The 19,647-nt window shown below is 59.4% G+C and overlaps 1 protein-coding gene across 2 annotated transcripts in view; it reads right to left on the minus strand.

The window, feature by feature from the left end:
- RBFOX3 (RNA binding fox-1 homolog 3) overlaps positions 1-16,288 on the minus strand; it is a 389,725-nt gene extending 373,437 nt beyond the window's left edge. For both annotated transcript variants that reach the window (XM_082705498.1, XM_082705495.1), the window contains exon 1: positions 16,184-16,288. The gene's annotated coding sequence lies outside the window, so the exon portion shown is untranslated. The remainder of the gene's footprint in view (positions 1-16,183) is intronic.
- Between the last annotated feature and the right edge of the window lie 3,359 nt (positions 16,289-19,647).

Consider the following 19,647-nt stretch of genomic DNA (forward strand, 5'->3'; position numbering starts at 1 on the left):
AGCCCGTCCCGAGGGCCAGCTTGCCAAGTACCCCACTGCGAGACCAGTCACTGCAGGACCAACAGGTAGTGTGTATGTCTCCCTACCACCAAATTCCTATGTGGAAACCCAACCTTCATGGTGACAGTGTGAGGAGGTGGGGCTTTGGGGAGGTGAGTAGGTCACGAAGGAGGAGCCCGTGATGGGGTTAGTGCCCTTAAAAAAGGGATCCCCAAGAGAACCCCCGGCCCCTTCCGCCACGTGAGGACACAGGGAGAACACAGCCATCTATGAACTAGGAGGCCCTCACCAGACTCCGGGTCTGCCGGCACCGTGATCCTGGACTCCCAGTGACGGGGAGAAGTCAACGTGCACTGTTCATAAGCCCCCGTCCACGGTGTGCTGTCACCGCCGCCCCAAAGGACGACAGCACTAGGAAGACACACCCTGGAGGTGGAGGTCCAGGAGGGTCCCCTCAGTGACGACATCACTTTGGGCTTAATCCCAAGGCCCTGTTCGCCACCCTCCCTGCCTCCCTGCCCAGGAGCCAGGCACACCCCCCCGCCCTGCTCCCCTGCTCCCACGTCCCCCACAACCCGGCCCAAGCAGCCCACAAAGCCCAGCCTGCTGAGCCGCGCCAACAAGCAGCCGGGAAGCTAAGTACGGAGCCTGGCAGAGAGAGGAGGGACGCCGGCCCCTCGGGCTACCCGGGAGATCCCCACGTCAGACTAGGGACAGAGCCCCCCCCCCCCATCTTTCCCCAGCCGCCCCCACTTCCTTCCCCCTCCTGCTTTGCTCTTTTTTTTAAACCAAGCTTCTTTGGTTTTTTTGAGGATTCCTCCATGTGTGCCTGCCCGCACATGCGTGTCAAGTTTTTATTCCGATCCTTCAATGAGGTCTTTGCTGAGAATTTACAATTCCCCCGTGGCCTCAATCTTGCAAAGATTGCTTTTTAACGCTGTTAGGCCTTAATTCTAATAAGCCTCCTCTTTATTACAGAACCAGGTCACATTTCCTTGACACTGCCAGAAAATCTTTCCTCGGCCGTGGGGGCAGGGCAGGGGGAGGAGGAGGAAGGGGCAGGGAGAGAGAAGCGGAGAGGGATCCTCCCTTAATCTGATGGAATTCTAAAATAATCTCGTTTCTGGGAACCGGGGTGGCCTGACCGCTTCAGAGAACTCTATGGTACGACTGTGTCTCCTACCAGCGTGCGTCCCCATTTTGCGTCTTGATTTGTACATGACAAGAGGAGGAAGGGGCGGCCAGGGGACCTGCCGGTCACGCCAGGCACGGCTCCAGGCTCCGCCCCGGACAGACGGTCAACTGCTCTGGCCCAGCACGCGTTCTCTCGCCAGGCTGCTCCGGTCCTGAGGGCCAGCAGAGGAAACAGAAGAAGCACCAGCAGGCTCCAGGACAGAAACCAAACCCACTCAGAGGAGAGGCGCCCGGGCGGGTCTGGACACCTGGGAGCCCTTCCGTCAAACTGTCCCTTCCCCTGGCCTCCCCCCTCCTTCCTCCTGAGTGAGCAGGTTTCAAGGTTGGGGCTACAGAGGGAGAGACGCAGCTGAGGCTCACGAAGCTTATTTCCAGCTGCGTTCTCAGGACAAAAGGACAGCAGTATTTATGAAGCACCTACTGTGTGCCAGAGAGGGGAGAGGCTATGCCCTTTCCCCCCAACGCTGGAAGTGGAAGGAATCCAAGAGCGAAAGGCTGAGGTGTGCCAGAATGCTCCTAAAACCCGTGAGGGACTTTCTGAGACCGATGGTGTACATCCAGGAACAAGGCCTTACTTCTAGAAGGTTCTACATGCCACAGTAGAGGAATGGGGGTGGAATCCTACTGAAGGACAGGGAGTGAAACAGACCATTGGCTCCAGATCCCAAGAGGTTCTCTGGAAGCTTCTTTTCATTGTCATCAACCAGTGCATCTCAGAGTCCTGTCCTCTCACACATCAACTTGGGGAGCCAGTCACTCCTGTGGGGCACCCCAGGACCCCAGACAAGCACAGCAAACAAAGACCACCCCAGGCCTGTGGCCATGGGACCCGTGAGCAGTGGGAAGCCTCTCGGCCCCTGTTCCCGTCCCTGAGCCCATGTGACCCCACAGTGCTCTTCTGGGAGGCCAGTGGGAGCACAGCCAATGGTTTAAAATATAAAATGTAAATCGATACCATGTCTAATGTGAGGCATCTTAGCAATCAAAGGTCTTTGAGCAGCAGTGCCCAGGCCGAGGTGCGGCCTTCCGGGCCCCACGGGATGGTGCGGGACGTTCCGCACGGCCCAGGGCACAGGCGCATGGGCTCCCAGAGCAGCCCCTCCACCCACACTGGGGCTGCCGCCCTAAGTGAGCCTCCCACCCCAGAGCCCCCAGCCCATCACCCAGCAAGAGAGTGGACAAGATGAGGACAGGATATGTGCACACACTGGTGTCACACGAACTGTTCACCATCACAGTCATGACAGATGATGGACGCACCCGTCCCCGCGTGTCTAAAGCAGAGGCACAAAACCCACCGTCTACTCAGACCATCGCCTTCCACAGGGCTTTCTTAGCAGTGGGCGGTCTCGGAGAGGTGGCAGGGCCACCATGCCGCGGGGAGAGGGTGGCACTGGGCTGGTTGAGCTGGCACATCCCTCCGTGCCAGCTGCCAAGTCACGCGGGGTCCTCGTGTGCTCCAACAACCCTCCTGGGGGAGCAAGGTGGCAGCCCTTGGCCCGCAGACAGCAGATTCTTGGATTCCACAAAATATAATTGTGAAGACCAATCTGCCAGCAGAGAAATATGCAGCATATTCACAAGCTAAATATAAATAATATTGATTCCTCTGCCATCTTGAACTATCCGTGTCACTTCTGTTTTCCATCAGCATCAGTAATCACGAGCCGATGCCCCTGTGGATGACGGCACTGCCCTCCAAAGGACACGGCCAGCCCCGGGGTCACACACCTAGAGAAGTCTCGGGCCGCCTTCCGGAAGAGCCTGCCATCTTCTAGAACAGTCCAGCACCTTCCTAGGAATTTCCCCTCCCCTACACCTACTCCTTACTCCAAGCCCAGCAAAGAGGGGCAGCTCGAAGGCATATCTGAGACCCCCACTCCTAGAGGCATTCTGCTCTCTTTGGCAGCCGACCCTGGTTCTGGGGAGCCTGCAGAACACGGGCCAAGGCTCATTGCCGGCTGAAGCAGAAGGAAGCTGGATGCACAGCCCAACCAAACCCTTAGGGCACTGCCTCACCCCTGCCAACCCCAGGGCCAGAACAGGGCCCGTTTCCTCTCCAGGCTGGGAACCCCAGTAGCTTTCCTACAGATCAGCAGGGCCCTCTGGCAGCAGCCCCCATGCCCACCCCCAGCACGGGCCCCAGGGCACAGGGTGTGCCCACAGCACAGCCAGGAGGCAGCCCAGGCCTCCGGCACACCCTCCCACACCAGTGAGACTCTACAGGGCTGTTAGCGCCAGAAAGAACGGGAGGCAGAAATGCACACGGACCACTTGCCAACCGGCCCAACCAGGATGCAGGGCTCACGGGGCACGGGGCCACCCCAGCCAGCTGTCAGAGAGCCCACAAATACTGACTGAGAACCTACCGTGAGTAGAGAACCGTCCCATGCATTTTGCAGAAAACAGGGTCCCTGCCTTCGAAGCATTTACGACCTAACGTGGGAGACAGACGTGCCAACACCTACTGGGGTCTGTCATTTCTCATTCTTCTTCATCAGTGCGAACTACGACGCCCAGAGAAGTGCCGTGAGGACGGGCACGGAGGGAGCCACGGGCAGCGGCTCTGAGGATGGCTCTTGGTGTCTTCTGTTTGAAAGTGTGCAAGCATTCCAGAGGCCCACTCACCCTGGACATGGCCATAGACATGGCTCTGCCCCAGGCTCGTGGAAGGATCCAGAAGCTCCCCACTCACCTTCACCATTTACCTGACCAGCCAAGCAGCTCCTAGGATTCTCCAGGAGAAATGGGGATCACTGCCGGCCTCAATGCCCCACTTCCAGCCATGTGTACACAGGCACTTCACAAAGAGACCCCAGGGCTCCTGGACTCACTCAGCCCCCTTAAACCGGGGCTCACGAACTGGCCAAGAAAACGTCGCGGGAGTCAGACTGCATCTCGTCCGTGGACAAGTGAGCCCGCCACAAACTGGGGAACCAGCCTCTGCGAGGGGCCACACGGCCCAGCCATGCCCCAGGGGCTGGGGCTGCCGCTGGAATGAGTAAGGACCGCAGTGCAAGGGGAGAGAGGCGTGGCCCTGCCGTGCAGTTACAGGGCGTCGTCTGCTCTCTGCTGGGTGGAAAGGAAGGAAACTAGAGACCCAGCCGAAAATGAGCCCTCTGAGGTCCCCAGGGCTGACCCTGAGCCACGCAGTCCGGCAGCAGGGCCCTCATCTGTCACCATGTCCCCCAGCACCCAGAATTCACTGCCTATATCCACTACCGCCTGCTGAGTGCCCCCACACCACCCCGCTGCCTCCCGTGCTTGTGGGAGACATGCCAGCGGGAAGCAGATGCCCCGCAAGTTGCCGGGGCCTCAGGGCCCCCCGTCATGCAGCAGCTGGCCATTCTGTCCATCCCAAGGAAGAAAAGCATCCAGACCCCAAAGTGCATGGCAGCAGGACACACAGCTCACCCCCAGCCCGGCCCCTTCCCTTTTTGGTTAGTGTTCTGGACACACGGGCTGAGCCGGCAGAAGGCAGAATGGTGCCTCTGCCCGTGGAGAGAGCCCCGTGTCGCAGGGGTAGACCTGAGTCCGGCCAGAAGGAATCTGGGCCCGGCTTCTTTCTCCCGCCCTGATCCACCCTTTCCCACCTGCCCCGCTGGTCCTCCAAAAACATCCCCTGCCGAAATTCACCATCCGATGGCACGGTCTGGGCGTGTGCTCGGCGGGCCACAGGAGCCCGGTGCCTGGGGCCGTGGCTGCCCTTCCACACACGGCCAGGCACACGCGTGTGCTCCCCGAAGGAGCCAGAGCCCATGCCGGGGCTGAAGCACGCACACACGCACACACACTCCGCGCTGTGAAGGACCTGGAATGATGTATTCTCTGCTCTCCTAGCTATAATTATTTTAGCGTGGGAGACCGACTCCGTCTCCGGCAGTTCAGAAGCACTGCATCAGAATATCACATTCTGTGGTCTTGGAAAATCTCCGTAGTATCCCAGCCCCTTCCCTGCGTACTGGGGCACCAACAGGCTCTTCAGATGGGGGAACACACCGTGGAGGCCCAGCCCAGAGGTTTCCTGCCTCCTCCCAGCCCATCTACTTAGAGACCCGGGAGCCACGCATGCCGGTAACCATGGCAACTCCGGGGAAGTTAAAAAAAATAATAAGTTTGTGAGTTGTTGGTTGTTATTTGGTGCTTGGGTGGGCTGGGTTCTCTTCTTCTTTTTTAAGATAACAAGGTCCCTGAATAACACTTTTCTGAGTGTTTTGGGTAAGCGTCCAAGGCAGCAGCTGCCTCCAGACGTTTAATTACCTTCCGAGGGGGAAGCACGTGTCACGTCTGAGCACCACTGTCACAAGTCTGGGTTCTGTCCTCGGGGCAGGGTGCTCTCCACAGGGTGACCTTGAGCCAGCGCGCCTCCCATGTGCGTCCCGGCACCCCGCTCAGCACCTGCCCCTTCCCCAGGAGTCTGGGACCAGCAACCCCACTCCCTGGGGTCCCCATCAGGTTCCGGGACCCCCCCCCGCATCTCCCAAAGTGGGGAGATCCCCTGCCAGAGCCCGGTCCCCGCGCACAATCACCCACACACGCACATGCACACGCACACACGCTCAGACGAGAATGCCTGTGCGCGACCTCCATTCCCCCACAAAACCCCATCCCGCCCACGCTCAGAAATGCCTCGCTGGGAGCCCTGCCCTGGGCACTGGTCCTTCCCCATGAAGCAAAGCAGGTTCTCCATGCCAAGGGACACCCTCATGTGTGGATGGGGTGTGCACACACCCAAGAACACTGCCCGGTCCAGTGGCCCACTCTCGTGGCTGGGCCAGCACGGTAAGTCACAGCAGAGGGCAGTGCACCCCACCAGACACACTGCCTTGATTGTGTGCAGAGCACCTCGGAGCAGACAATGGGGGAGCCCCAGCCACGGCACTGGTGGCAGTTTGCATGTTATTTATTACACACGGAAGACTGACGTGCTGGAGAGCTTGGCGGCCGCTGTGAGGCTCCGTCACAGCTGTGGTGCCAACGGGCCGGGCACACGGCTGTGAAGAAAGGAATTATTTTTTAAAGGCAGAAAAATCCTAAATGGCCCTTTCAGCATTTCTGCACACATAATTGTAGTATCCAAGTTCATGAAAGGCCTGGCGTGCTGGCTGGCTCGACACCCACTAATGCCACAGCCCACACCGCACGTGGACCGCTCCAGCACCGTCGTGGAGCTCAGACCCCAGTGGGGAGGCGGGAGGGGGCAGGCGGGGAGGTGGGGAGAAGCAGGAAGTAACGAGCGTTTCTAGGAATGACAGGACTCCCACGCAGGATCGGGTCACCAATTAGCCAGTAGGAGGGCCAAGCCGCCCTCGGCACCTCGCTTCCACACAGACGAAGTTTCCTTGAGGAAATGGCCAGAGTCCTGAAGGCACTGAGACGAGACACGGAACACAAGAAGAAGGACGGCCACGGGGCCGGCCGGTGCGCTGACACCGGTCCTGGCAGCCGGGCCAGGGCCCGCGTGGGTGGAAAGACACGGGGGGACCCGCCAGTGCCCAAAAGGTGAGCACACACGTGTGTGTGCTTGTGTGTACATGCATCCACACACACATACACGTGTGCCGGCGTGCGCACACCTGCACCCACACACCCCGATACCCATTCACACATGTGTGCCAGCGTGCACACACCCGCATCCACACACACATACACGCATGTGCCAGCATGCACAACCTGCACTCACACCCATACACACACGTGTGTCGGCGTGCACCTGTACCCGCACACACATGCGTGTGCACATACACTCCACTGTCAGATTGGGGTCCACTCTTCAGACCCACGAACATTCTCATCTGCGGCTCTCACGGGTGCCAGGTGCTGAGACAAACACCCTGCAAACGTGTCATCCAGAATTTGCCCCAAAGGCTGACAGCATGTCCCCCACCTGCAAGGAGACCCCTGGTGCCTTCGGGCCCCAACTTCTTCGAGACTCAGGATCCATCAGCTCCTTCAACACTCCATCCTGGAGCCTTCAGACCTACGAGTGAGGGGGCTCCCGCCGGAAAGGCCCCGGGAAGCAGTCCGGCTCAGCCTCTAAGTGGAGGTGACGGATTTATTCTGACCGTCCTGACTCTGAACGACACGGCTCTCCTCCAGCAGTGCGGGGCTTTAATTGTCCATCCAGCAGGGCAGGAAGGAACCGTAAATCTTTTTCCGCAGCTGCTCTGAGCTCAGTGCTGCTTGACCTGCCATTGCCAGCACCTCACCTGCATCCCGCTGGAGAGGTCTGCCCGCTTTGGGCGGGGGGGGGGGGGGGGGCGGAGCAGGAGAAAGAGAAAGAGGCTATGGGGTCGGGGCAGGCGAGAGTGGGAAGGGCAGGAGAGCACGTGTGGCCGCATGCTCTGGCTGCTAATGGGGGCGGGACACTGCAGAGGACTCACCACTGCAGCCTGGAGGGACCATGTGGGGGCGGGGGTGCCCAGGGCCACGCCCTCAGGCCCCAGCTCTGGAGCAGCCTGACTCCAGTCACGGGGGGGCCAGACCCTGGGGAAGGCTCAGCAGTCCTCCGCCTAGCTGGAAAACAGCACAGCCCCGGGAGGAGCCCCCTGGAAAGGAAATCCTATTTCTCCCTCCCATCCACATTGTGAGCAACTGAACGGCAGCCGGGGGGGACGGGGGCCTCCGGAGAAGAGATGGGGACAGGCCACAGGGGCGGAGCCCCGGACCTGAGGTGGCTACAGGAAGGACCGGCCTCCAGCCCCAAAGCATGTCTCCTTCCTCTTCCAGCAGACTTAATTTTTCTGTGAGGTTGGTGTGTTATTAATGCATTTCGAGACACTGCACATCACAGTCACGGTCATCACCTAAAGACTTCCTTTACAGCCCTCATTTATAGCGCTCATCGCTTTCGGAAAAATTACCGTCGGGGGCCAAAATCTTCCAAGTCTGGTCTTGTGAGTTTTCTTCTTCGGATCTGAACAAAACATATTACCGTGCCTATGACGGTGGCTGGGGGAGGCTCTTCCTTACTTGGTCTCTGGTGACACACAGCCGAGGAAGAACAACGTGGTGACTGGGGGCCGGGGTGGGGTCAGAGACCGCAGGCCACATTTCCAACACGGAAACGCAGACACCACTACCCACGACCTGGTTCCAGTTTTACGCATCTGCTCGGTGCAGACATGTCTACTCTTAAGATGAGATTTCAACCTACGGTGGAGGGCACTCATGCATTTACCAAAGACACATCAGGAAAGCAAATGCTCGCCGCCGCAGTGTCACCAGCGACAGGAGGGGTCCCACACGCATCTTCCAGCTCCGGGGCACGCTTGCAGAGAGACCCCAGGCACGGCGTGGGGAATGTGCTCGCTGGCCATCATGCTAGAAGGCAGTCCCAGACCCTAAAAGGGCTTCCGAGGAGAGGACAAGGGGAAAGGGGTCCCCCGTAATCAAAGGCCATCACCCAGCTTCCATCAACCCCCTCTGGCCAGCAGGCAGTCTCGCAGCCTAACTCTTGACGTGGCGTGAGCTGTTCACGAACGCTGCTTATAACACTACACCCTTGAAGATAACAGGTCTCACACTGGATTTCCCCAGATCACCACTTTTCTGCTAAGATTCCAAAACACTTGACTCGTGTACCCGCAGGTGGCACCCCTACGCGGCAGGCAGGGGCGCTATGAAGCCCATTACCAGCAGCTCGGGGAGTGCGGCGGGGAGGCTGGTGAACCACAGCCCGATCCCCAGCCTACAGGGAGCCTGGAAAAGCAGCCCCTTGGGCCCTGGTTCCACCTCACCTGTCCCTGCAGTGGGGGTCCCAGGTATGCCTAACGGTACCACTGTGGTCTTTCAATGAGGAAGAGTCAATGTTCCAGAAAGTCACACACACACTATATGTTTACAGCTAATGGTTTTTGCCAGACCATGTTTTGGTTTGTCACTTATCCCTGCACTGAAGGCAGAGGTGGCACAGAATCTCTCTGTATGAGACTGTGTGTTTTGGGGGTGAGCCACAGGTTCACGGGAATCTGGGAAGGGTGGTGGTGGGGGCAGGGTCAAGATGCTTCTTCGCTCTCCCCCACTCGTGGAAAAACCAGCTGGCAGTGACCAAGGGCCCCCAAACCTTAGAACCCAAGGCTGCTTCAGCAAAAGCAGAGAGACCAGCTGCAGCACCCCCCAACTCTGGTTCTTGAGCTCGTCCCGCACCACGCCCCCCACCCCCAGAAAACAGAAGCATGAGAAGGGAGAGGTGGCCCATTGAGGCAATACGGCATGAGCAGGCAAGAGTCTTCTGCTCTCCCAGTGACCCCGGGGTCCACAGCCCCATGGACAGGACCTGACTCACGTCCCTCTGCCTGGCCTGTCCCTGAGAGCATGAGCCGCCAGGCTGCGCCTGAGGGTGCCTCCTGGCCATCCAAGTAAGAACTGCTACAAAGAGACACCAGACCCACTTCCATCTGGCCACCTGGACCCATCTGGAAACGACGTCATCTCCTTGTGGCCACAGGAGACAGAGCAGAGGCTGTGTCCTTAACTCAGACGACATGCCCATTCCCCTGGCAGGCAGGTGGCCCCAGAAAAGGCCCCCCCTCCCGACCAGCCACTGTGTGCCTACTAAGTGCCAGCCCCTTGATGGCCGCTGCCTCCCCACTGCCCAGCTGAGGAAACAGGTTTGTGAGCTCGCCCCAATCACAGGTGGACACGTCTGCATTCCCTCCCCATAGCACGCTGTGGTCAGCTCCCACGCCCCAACCCCAGCATGGGCAGGCGCTTGCCTCCTCTGTGCACTGACCAGCAGTGCTGCTGCCTCAGCGGCCCTGAAGTCTCCAGCAAGGTAAAGAACCTACCGCTTTGTTCAGAAGTTGTGTAGAATTTCAATGTGCATCGAAATTGTGTGTCCCAGGGGTGAAGGGTGGCTCTTACACCATCAGCCTGCGGCAGGGACACCAGTGCCACACAGTGTCAGGGACTCCCCTGAGACTAATGAGGACCCCCAGGGAGAGGCAAGGCTGTGAGGCTGAATCAGCAAGAGCTGGTGGCGGACAGGAGCCAGAACACAAACCTTCCCGATTTGCCTTTTACTCCTTGGGTCCCACCATAACAGAGCACAGAACACACTGTGTGTGCGGCCGGCCCATGTGAACCACTGGAAAACCATCTTCACACCTCCTGCTGAACCCCTCTTGCTACTGCCAGCAGGAAAGAAAAAATATGGGGTGGGGGAGAAGTCAGCAGCACAAGCTTGGGTTTTAAGGTGCCCGGCAAGTCCTCTGTACAGACCTGGGAGCATCACCCTGCACCCAACCCTTAGAAGAAAAGTTCCACAAGATGTCAGTTATTTTCTATTTAATCCAGTAGTGAGGCCTCTGGTTTATATTCAGTAAGGATTTTCAAACTATTCGTTAGCAAGAAATTACTTCCAAGTACACCTGGGCATTCACTCCTCCGGTGACCCATCCCCCAACACAAGTAAACACAACGTCCCTCGGCCTTCAGAGGTTCCCACCTTCACACGCCGAGGCTTCGGTGCTAAGAACATGTGCTTCTCTGCGCTCTCGTTGCCCTGGCCTACAAGGAAACGATCTGGAGACAAGACACCCAGCCTAGGAATCACCCAGGGCCCAAAGACACAAATTGCAGGGGGATAGGGGAAGGGCCCCGGCCCCAGAGGGACACCTTTCCTGTCATCATCATCCCTCAGTCTCATTTGGTGTCACAGACAAGGAGACTGATGAGCAGGCCTGCAGTGTTCCACTATTCACAGGCAGAGGTCCACATGTGCCCCAGGCTTGTGCAGTACACTGCCCACACAACTGTACTGGCGGCCCCACGAGAACAATCTTTTGGAGGGGGTTGTATTACTTCTTGCTTAGTCGTTTTGGTGAAAGGAGAATTCTTCTTGGTTTCACCTTGTGAAACCAAGGTGTCCCAGAAAAATAAAGGTACATGGATTCTCCTCTCTTACACAGAAAAGATACAAGCTATGATCGTGTCCAAGTCCCCAGAAGGAACCTGATGTAACTGCAGAGTCTGGCTGGTAGGAGGTATCTGTCCCCAGGCAGTTCACTCACCTGCAAGTGAAAGGGCTAATAGAGACACACCTGAGGACCTGCCTCTCCTCCTGGTTCCCAGTCACTGTCCAGAGCTATGCCAGACCAGAAGGGCTGGCTCGCTCCCCGCGGCGTGCAGGAGACACCTGGAAGACACCTGCGCACACGGCGCCGACGACCAGGAGTGGTTCTCTCAGGAGCAGGCGGGTGCAGCCAGGTCCGGTGCATTGCTTCGCCTATGCCCCTGCTCTTCTAGAACCTTGGGAGGAAGATCTCAGTACAGCCACTAACCGTAGCAGTAAGTCCATGAAGGTCTGCTAAAAACACATACCCTCCCTCCTTGTCTTCTGCTGAGACTCTCTGGCTTTAGATGTTAAACGTTTTTTGTTGGTTTTTTTTTTTTTTTTTTTTTTTTTGGTTTGGTTTTTTGGCAGGAGAACTGCTTTGCTCTTGATCCTCAGAGAACACTACAGACTCTGAAGACCCCAACCCACAACATGACATTGATGCCAACAAGTTACAACCCACCTCCCACGCGGAGCCAGCAGGAGCCAGCCCTGAGCTGCACAGGGAGAGTGGAGACTAGGTTCAAGGCCAGACGGCCGTAGCACACAGCTGAGCACGTCGTTAGGATCCCGATTTAAAAGACAGCTGACAATCTTTCCCAGGCCCTGAGCCCTCCTGGGACATTCGGTTTGGCTCCACCCAGACTGACAACACTTTCCCAAATGCAGTCTATATACTGTGAGCTTCCCCCACTCCCCATTAAAGGAAACACTTTCAAATAAAGTAACGGATTTATGTGCTTTATTATCTCAAGTCACCTTCCTAAGGCAAGATCTGGTGGCCCTGGAGAAACGGCTACAGCAAAGTAATTTACTTAGAGGACTGACGTTAAAACCCCTATTCTAGACACCAGATCAGTCCTCATCTCAAGGTGTTCAAGTGAGGACGCTCATCCTTCTATCTGCAGGGCCCCCCACAAAGAACAGAACCCACTGTGTACTCAATTATTACCACCATCCAACTGCTAATTGAAAGCTGTCCTCAACTCTCACAGGCAATGCAAGGAGAAAGTCACATACAAAGTGCCTGCACCACCCAGAAAGTACGGGGGGGTGGGGGGGGGGGACAGACAGACAGTGAGAAGTGGGGGAGATGGAACCAGAATGTTATAAATAAAAGAGACAGTGACGGTTCAGAGAGAAACCTACTTCAGAGGGGCGGCAGAAAATAAGATGTTTCGGTTGCCTGAATGTTTCATGAACCTGTGAAAATAACGTGCTGCTTCTATAAAAGCACGTGGGGAGACACTGCGGCTCATCAAAAAGATGTAGGTGCAAATGGGACGTGTCCCTAAAGGCCGTCCGTTGTGCGGAAGAAAGGCCGTCCGTTGTGCGAAGAGAAGGCCTGCTGCGGGCGGGGACTTGGGGAAAGGCAGGTGCCCAAGAAGGAGCATCTCTGTTCAAGGGGGTAAGTTTCAAGATGGTTTTCCCCCTTCACTTGTTTAAAAATAAAAAATTCCTCACCACATGCCAGCTGCGGGTCAGGTTCCATTGGTCTTTACAACAGAGTCGAGAGGAGGAGCGCAGCCATAAATCAGCAGAGAGAGACAAGTGGCCACAGACCGCGGACACACAGACAGCCGGGCTGGAGGAAGGCTTCGAGGAGGGGAGGCCCACACTGCGGCCTGGGAAACACCATTCCCTTGTGGAGGTGGCCGCATGGCGCCGTCGCGCCCGGAGTGGCAACTCCACGCCCTATATAAGGCCCCCTCCTCACACCGCCCGGACACTTCTGGGCGGGACAGGAACTCCCTTCCCTTGTCCATTCCTGCACTGCTGATTCCACAGGCACGCACCAAACAGTGTGCGTGACGGGAGGAGGCGGGGATAAACCAGCCCCATTCCCTGCCTGTAAGAGCCAGGCGCCTCCAACTTGTACACATCACCGAATGAAGGAGCTTCTGGCGATGGCTGAAGGGGCGGCTGGGAAGAAGTCTGCAAGGTAGAGTCAGGCCTGAGCTACACCAGGCTGGCAAGGATCCACAACGGGGGGAGCATTTTTTCTGGCCGCCGCCTTGCATGACTCGTGCATCCCCAGATATCAAAGAGCTCCATAATTTCTCTCCATTTCTCCCACAAGCCACTGGCAACGTACAAGGTTGAGTAAGCGGCAGGAACACCACAGAAGACCCCTTTGGAAGGGCACCCAGGACTCATCCCACCTGCCTCCTTCCGAGATCTGCCTCTTCACTGGCCCCGAGCTCCCCTAGCTCTGCGTGTACCTCGGGAGCCCTCCCCATCCCCCTAGCAGGAGGCGCCAGCAGCGCCCCCAGTGGCCCCCAGCAGCCCAGTACAATGTCAGAGGCGGGAGGGCGGGCGGCCGGCCCCTGGCCCTGTCCTTGGTGCTGCCGCTGGGCTGCAGGCCTGGGGCTTCCTAGGTGGCAGGCGGCGGCCCAGACCTCTGCCTTCCCTCCAGCCCAGCCTCTGGCCCCTGCAGAGGGCAGTGAATACATCCAGCTTTGCTTCTGCTCCTGTCAGAGGGCACTGGGCAAGGGGCATTCGCAAGGAAGGCCTGACGCAGCCAGAGAGGCCAGGCCTTGGGGGGGAGGGTGGGGAGAAGGGAGACGACTCCCTGAATTCCCAGCTCCTCCCAGAAGCCTGAGAAGACCCAAGGCCCCGGGGGAAGTGGACAGGGAGGTCTCTCTAAGCCCCAGGCCCCTGGGGGGGGGGGGTGGATCAGATAAATCATTTAGGTCCTCTTTTTATGGGAGAGGGAACCGTTGTTGGAAATGGGCACCTCATGCCAGAAAACCCAAGCGGCTCCGAGGCAAACAGCCTATACGCCACTGGCAGACCGTCCCCCTTGCACACAGCTGCCTCGCCAGGCCCAGACTGGCTGGCCTGGTGCACCCATGTCACCCTGCCTCTGCTCCAAAACCCCCAGGGTTTCCCACCTCACCCACACCATTCCCCTCCCTGAAACTCCCGGCAGGGGAACGAGGGGTTAACCATTGCTTGCAGGAGTGTGAGGTGGCAGTGAGTCCCCCGGAGACCTCCAGTCCCTGGGGAGGGATAGGGGTGGCAGCCTCTGTCCTCAGCCCTAGGAAGGGAAGGGGTGCGCTGAAGCCCCCTCCCCCGACACTGTCCCAAGAAGCCCCCACAGGGGGAGCATGCCCCACCTGCGCTCATCCTGCTTTCTTTGGGTGAGGCTTTCACTGCAACTTTTCTCCCTCTCCCTCCACAATTTTTGCTCACCTAGAGGGTCTGGTTTTAATTAGTGTAATATCCCCGTTAACAACGCAGCCTAATTAAGACATCCGCCCAAATCCACTATGCACACTTAATGAGCAGGTTCTGCTGTGATGTTTATACTTTTTTATTTTTTATTTATTTATGTATTTATTTTTTGCAGACCAGTAAAACCAAAGCTGCCTTCCAACTGAAAGACCTCATTACAGGCAACCTAACTCCACTACCCTGGGACCTGCTCCGTGCTGAGTGTCCTGGTCCCCCGGGTGCGTGCCCAGGGCATCCCTGAGCGTGGAGGGTATTTCAGCAGGAACACAGCGACCCAGCATGTAGGGAGCTCCAACTTCACTTCACCCCTAGCAGGGGGAGGGGGGCTTGCCTGGGGGATGCAGCCCTCAGACCCGCTCCTCGCCCGCCCTCCACCGCCAGGTGTTTCTTGCACGACAGGAAAAGCAGCGCAGCGGGAGTCCTTTTCAAAAGTGACCATTAAAAAATAAACCTAGTCCCTCGGAAAAGCTGGAAAGCTAATATGGAGAAGCTTCTCCCCACCCCGCAGAACCCCGAACCCGCTGGTGAGGGGCAGGAGTCCCGACTCCCAACAACACCCCCCACCCCACATGAGACTCTGGATCCTGGAGCCGCTCTGGGTGGGACCGGGTCCCAGCGACCAGGTGCAACTCCCTCCCCCTCGCCTGGACAGGGTGAGGCTCCCAGCAGCGAGGGCATGCGGTGAGGCACCCGGGGGGAGACTCCGCACAGGGGGAGAATGTGACCGCGGGCCTCCAACCTCAACCGCAGAGAGACAGCCCTCCCGAAGGGATGAGCGTCACTGCACCCCGGGCCGCGGGGGCGGAAAGTTTGGGCCAGGGTTGTGCCCGGTCCTCCTGCTCCAGCTTCCCCAGCCGGGCAGCGCTGGCGCCTGGGGACGACCCAGGCTGGAGAGAAGCCGCTCCGCCGGGGCTGGAGACACCACTGGGAGCGCCCCCAACCCGCCCCCTGGAGGGCCCTGCGCGCTGCTTGTCACTACCCCCCCCCCCCCCGCCCACGCTGCCTACCCTCGCGCGTAGCGCGGCGCTGAGGCCCGGCTGCTCTTAGGAGCCGTGAGACCCCCTTCCTCCGCACAACTCCTTTGGGTCCTCAACTCCTCCGGCGAAGCCTCCTCCCCCAGGACTCGGGCAGGGCTCTCGGGGCCTGGGTGCTGGGAGAGAGGAGCACTGCAACCCGCAGGGCGGCTAACCCCTGCTCCCCGCACGGTCTCCGGCAGCCTCCCCAGAGGCGCCCCGCCGGGCCGGGATCTCCGTGCGCCTCGGCCTCCCCCCCCCCCCCTGCTCGGGAGTTCCCCGCGCGGGCATTGTGCCGCCGCCGCCGCCGCCACCGCCACCACTGCCGCCACACAGCGCGCGGGACTCCCCTGTGTCTCCATGGAGTCCGACCCCGGGGCCTTCCCATTCACAAAACCGTCCCTCCAGCCTCCGGCTGGGCCACGTGTCGCGACCCCAGCCCAGGAGGGACCCGGGGAGCCAAGACCCCGCACAGAGACCCCTGACCCCGAGGGCGCCACCCCTCCCCAAGCGCCCTCGGGATGGTCCCCAGCCGCACGGTACAGCCCCGCCTCCCTCTGTGGGGTCTCGAGCGCCCCTCCCCGGGCCGCAGCACCCCCGCCCCACGGCCCCCAGTTCGTGCAACGCGAAGGTAATGACCGCCGCAGGGCAATGCGCGGGCGGCGAGGATCGGGCTACTCACGGGCTCAGCGCTCCCCGCGGCAGGTGACGGGGGCCCGGCGGCCATGCCCCGGCTGCATCCCGGCCCCCGAGCGGGCAGCGGCGTCCCGGGGCCGCGCGGGCACCAGCTGGCCAGCGGCGAGGGGCGTGCGGTGCGGGGCCGGGCTCGGGCGGCGGCGGCGGCGGCGGCCGCGTCTCCTCCGACCACGCAAGCGGCTGGGGCCGGGCCCGGGCAGGGGGCCGGGGCGGCTATCCGAGAAGGCTCCGCTGGCTCAGGAGCAGCCCCGCTCGGCGCTCCGCACTCGCTCTTCCCTCGCCACCGCCTCCTCTCTCTCCCTCGCTCGCTCGCTCGCTCGCTCTCTCCCCCCCTCCCTCCTCGCTCTCCCTCTCGCCTCTCCCTCCTCCCCCTTTCGCTTTCTCCCTCTCCCCGGTTCCTCCGGCTCGCTCGGCTGGAGCGAGGAGACAGCGGGAGCACGCGGCGGCGGCGGCGGCGGCGGCTCGGGCGGAGCGCGCAGCGCGCCGCGAGGGAGGGGGCTCCCGAGGCCGCGCGGCCGGGGACAGCGGCGGGGCGGACAGGCCCCACGCACCCCGGCGGCCCGCAGTGCCAGACCCGCGGAGCCCGGGCAAGGGAGAAGTGGGCGAGGCACAGGGGTCCCCAGAGCCCGAAGCTGCCCGGTCCCGTGAGCACCGCCCTCCAGCCCTAGCCCCGCCTCTCCCTCTCTCCCTCCTGAGATCGTGGGGGACAGCTTCTCCTATGAGGACCCCTGACCTCCCACCTCCCTGGCCTTGGCCCAGAAAGGACAACATTGGGGTGCCCCAGAAATGGAGCTCGGCAGCGAGAGTGAATGCCCCCCCCCCATTTCTCTGCCACTGGCCTGCACTGCCTTGCCTCCTTTTCCACTTTGCCCACAGACCCCCCACTAAGGCCTGCAATTCAGCCCCTTGCCTTCCTCGGGATGGGGAGTGAAGGGACCACACAGATCACTGCTGGGGCCTGTCCAGACTGGCCAACCACACCAATGCAAACACCCCTGCCCTGCTGGACATGTGGGCTGTCACTGTGGGAGGTCCGCTTAGGATCTGCCTATAATTGTGAGAGCAGGTTGTCCCTGCTCCTACTACTCCACCTCGCCCAGCCTGGCAGCAGCAGCTCTGGTTGCGGGGCTGGGAGCGGGGGAGGAAAGCCAAAGCTAAGGGCCAGGGGAGGGGACCCTGTGGGCCGGCAGCATGGGACCCACGGAGGGTAGGAAGGTCAGCGCCAAAGGCAGGCAGGAGGACCTGGGCTGTCCCACACCGAACCACAGGACTGGGCAGGGCCTTGCTTCTCTTTCTGAGCAAAAAACAGATGCTATGCCCAGAACGCCACGGGGGGGTGGGGGGAGCTGTAACCTCAAAGACGTTCTCAGTCTAAAAACAAATGAAAAGCCCATCCCAGGTTGCCTTTGCCTTCTGGATGATGCTTCTGGAACCGAAGGACCCCTCCTTGTACCTGACTGTCCTGCTTTTCTGTGTGAGGCAAAAAGCATGTCATGGAATCCGGGGTTTGTTAGGGGCCTGGAAGACTCCGAGGCAGTCGAGGGAGGGATGCAGACTCCGCGTTCCTGCAGGCCCAGGGCTCCGTGCCGCCGGCTGCCTTCCCTGCAGAGGGAGGATAGACATGTCCGAGACAAGTGGCTACTGTCCACTTATGAGCTTAATGCTTTTAATTTCTGGCCCTCCAGCCTGTCTGGATCATTGATCTGTCTTGGCCAGGGGGAATCGTGCTCTACAATTTCGAGTAAGCGGCTCGGCCTACAGCTAAACACCGGATAAATGCCTTGTCTACCAGCCAGGCAGCTGCTTGGCTGACTGAACTTTCCCCAGCCCCCATATTTAAAACGGCACATCCCTGCTCAAAAGACCTAATTGGTTCTCTCTGTCCTCTGCTGTCAGATGGTCCAGGCTTCCGTGGCTCCAACTCGTGGCTGGGCCCACCCACTCCCCATCACCCAACTGCCGCCCCACAGGCAGGCCTCTTGCTTCACAGACAAAGCACAGCTCTTTATGGGTTGCTCTTCTGGAACATTCTAGAAAAGCTCTCTGAAGACAGCACCAGATCTCACTCCCGAGTTCCACCAAACCCAGCCAGCACCAGAGACCCACGAGGATCCTGTGCGGGTAGGCTGAAGTTCACAGCTGTGGCCGGTTGAGCCACAAGCCCTTCACACTGGAACCGCCCCCTTTGGGGACAGGATCCCGCAAGGCTGACCTCACGACAAGCCCCAGGAATGTGCCCTTCCAGCTGCAACTGCTGTCAAAGGGATCTGGCCAGCCACGGGCGTCGGGACCAAGCGTATGTCTCCACACCGGGCGTGACCAGAGGCTGTCCGTCTTGGGGTATCATCAAAGACGATGGTTTCCAGACCCCTGACCCAGAAACTTGTGTTGTTTTAAGTGAGAACAGGGAGGAGAAACTGGGAATGGTCCTTTGTAATAATAATTAGGTAAGAGGAGAGTCACCTCGGAGACTAAAGCAACAAGGGAACACGTGAATGTCCCTCCCTTTAAGGACCCCACGAACACCCCCAGAAGAGACTCAGGGAAGTTGCAAAGACCAAGGAGCTGGAGAATAAGGGGAAAGACCACAAGAACAATGTGCGCAGAGGAAAGCCCATGGGCCCGCAGCACCTGGCCCGGCCATGCGGACTCTTCACCCCGCAGCAGAGGGAAGCTGAGAAACAACTTCCGAGGCTCTGAACCCGTGGGGTCAGGGGCCTGTGGAGATGGGGAAGGCAGCTCAGAGCAGCAGAGGTCTAAGAAGCCCACAGATGCTCGTCGGCTGCCTACTCCAGACCACGGATGGCCAGCTGCCCCCAGAGGGGTGCTCCCTGGGGAGAATGGAGCAGGGGCTCTGTGGCCAGAGGGACTTCACGCATGGGTGGCAGAGAGGTATCCTGCCCCTCAAAGGCTGAGATCCCCACTCAGCCCCCAGAGAACCCTATCAGACAGGCAAGGCCTAGGAGAGTCCCTCCCTCCTCCTTCAGGTAAGCTATAACCTTGCTGTGTCCCAGCAGAGAGCAGACCGGTCTCCCTCTAGGGAAAAACCCCAGTGGACAACCCCACCCAGTCCACAGAGCTTCCCGTCGGCTCTGCAGGCCCTTCCCCTAAATGTGAGGAGATGCCCTGAAATTACCAGACATCTGAAGAGAGCCTTTCGGAGAAGAGCCACCAAGCCACCCAGGGCAGGGTAGCCACGGTGGTGGGCGGGGCGGGGGGGCAGCTTCCAGGAACCAAAGAGGAGAGGATATCAACAGCCTCCGTATCCGCAGAGACAGCAGAGATGCTGCCTCCATGTTCCAAAAGCAAGAGGCTTTGAAAGAAGACACAGAACAAAAACAGGCAAACATCCTGAGAAATGAGTTTCCTAGCTCTCAGCACGATGAATGGAAGCTGACCCACAGCAAGGCATACTGATATACAGAACACTGGGGAGCAAAAAAACCTTCC

The sequence above is a fragment of the Mustela nivalis genome (assembly GCF_964662115.1).
Source record: "Mustela nivalis genome assembly, chromosome: 17".
NCBI classification, from domain to species: domain Eukaryota; kingdom Metazoa; phylum Chordata; class Mammalia; order Carnivora; family Mustelidae; genus Mustela; species Mustela nivalis.